The sequence below is a fragment of the Dipodomys ordii genome, unplaced genomic scaffold (genome assembly GCF_000151885.1).
Source record: "Dipodomys ordii isolate 6190 unplaced genomic scaffold, Dord_2.0 Scaffold68, whole genome shotgun sequence".
NCBI classification, from domain to species: Eukaryota; Metazoa; Chordata; class Mammalia; order Rodentia; family Heteromyidae; genus Dipodomys; species Dipodomys ordii.
Window position 1 is genome coordinate 6,011,730 of NW_012267284.1, and position 2,277 is coordinate 6,014,006.

Here is a 2,277-nt window from a genome sequence, read left to right on the forward strand (position 1 = left end):
TTATTGGAGATAGGAGTCTCAGGGACTTTCCTGCCCGGGCTGGCTTTGAACCGTGATCCTCAGATCTCAGCCTCCTGAGGAGCTAGGATTACAGGTGTGAGCCACTAGCGCCCGACAACACACATTTTAATATGTCGACCTTTATCACCTCTGGTGGTGATTTTTCATCTCTAAGCTGCTGCTGTTGCAGGCCGAGCCACCTGAACCCAGGTGATGAAGCACCACCTGGTCTCTGCCGCACCCAGCCAGCCTGGGCATGCAGGCCCTGCGGGGCCCTGTCACCCAGCCAGCCTGTGAGAATTTCCACAATGTCCCACATATAGTTCTCCACCCCTCTTTGAATGCCAGCCATCTACTGTAGCCCCAGTTAAGATCAGCAAAGAGAACTGGAAATGTGGCTTAGTGGTAGAGTGCTTGCCTAGCATGCATGAAACCCTGGGTTTGATTCTGCAGTACCACATACACAGAAAAAGCCAGAAGTGGTGCCGTGGCTCAAGTGGTAGAATTCTAGCCTTGAGTGAAAGATGATTAGGGACAGTGTCTAGGCCCTGAGTTTAAGCCCCAGGACTGGCAAAGAAAAGAAATTTTAAAGCCGGGCGCTGGTGGTTCACGCCTATAATCCCAGCTACTCAGGAGGCTGAGATCTGAGGATCGAGGTTCAAACCTAGCCTGGGCAGGAAAGTCCTTGAGAGACTTATCTCCAGTTAACCACCAGAAAACAGGAAATGGCATTGTGGCTCCAGTGGTAGAGTGCTTGTTGAGCTGAAGAGCTCAGGGACAGTTCCCAGGCCCAGAGTTCAAACCCTATGACCAACAAAAATAACAAAAACCGGAAAAAGAAAGAAAAGAAAATTTAGACTCTGTCATATTTTAATTTTAAATGTGTCTACCCACAGGGGACTGGTAGCATACTGCTGTCATCCTAGCTACTCAGGAGGCTAAGACCTGGAGGATCATGGTTTGAGGCCACCTGGGGGCCAAAAACAAAAAAATTTTTTTTGAGAGGCTCTGTTTCTAAGATAACCAGCAGAACACTGGGCTAGAGGCATGACTCAAGTGGTAGAATAGAAGCCAAGTGAGTGGGAGAGTTGAAGTCCCACTACCAGGAGGGGGAAAAAGAAAAAGAAATTTGTTATTTTGAAAACTGAGTGCTCACCTAGATGAGATTTGTCCCTCTGAGGTAGTCACCCACAAAGGACATTGAAATAAGGGTTCACAAACTCAACCAGAGAGGCCAGACACCCACGCATGATCTGAACGCTCTGAGGACACGAAGCAATATGGTTTCAGTTCAGCTTACAGGAGACATGGATTTGATGGTCCCCAGTCGGTGTTCTGGAGTAGGCCAGAGAAGTGGGAACTGGAAGGAGAGTGGGTGCAGGGCCTTGGGGTGCATAGCCAGAAGTAGAAACGTGGGGAAACATGAGTACAGCTGCGATTTGTACCTTGAAGCCCCCAGGTACAGTGCGTTGAATTCAGGCTCTGTGCCTGAATCCCTTCTCTATGGCCTCCTGCTTCATTTTGAAAAGCGTTCCTGAAGCTGTTTGCTCCTCATATTCATGATCACCGTTGCCTGACATTATGAAGGAAACAGCTGCGCTAAAGTCAGCTGGAAAATGCACAGGCTGAGAGACCGGGCAGGCCAGGAGCATCCGGGCCCTGGCTGAGATCCATGTTCTCTATCCCTCTGTGTGCTACCCTACTTCCCCCCACCATCCATCCCCAAAGATGTCTCTCCAAAGATCCTGAGGAGCTGGACATGCGAGGCTCATGCCTGGAATCCCAACCACTTGGGAGGCTGAGATAAAAACTAGAGTACCGAAGCCGGGCGCTGGTGGCTCATGCCTGTAATCCTAGCTACTCAGGAGGCTGAGATCTGAGGATCGCGGTTCAAAGCCAGCCCGTGAGACCGTGAGACTCCTATCTCCAATAAACCACCAGAAAATGGGAAGTGGCGCTGTAGCTCAAGTGGTAGAGCGCACGCCTTGAGCTGAAGAGCTGAGGGACAGCGCCCAGGCCCAGAGTTCAAGCCCCACGACCGACAAAAAAAAAAAAACAAAAAGCTAGAGTACCTGTTGAACCAAGATCCAGTCATCTTCCCTTATTGTGAATATCGGTCAGGCTGGACCCGGGGCTTTTAGCTGTCTCTCTGTCTTGCTTTGCTCCTGAGGGCTGAGCTTGGATACCAGGAGTAATGTGAGCATCAGCTCAGCACCCTGCTACAATGGCAGGGACTGGAGGTCATACTCCCACTCCCCCCCTCCCCCCCCTGCATCA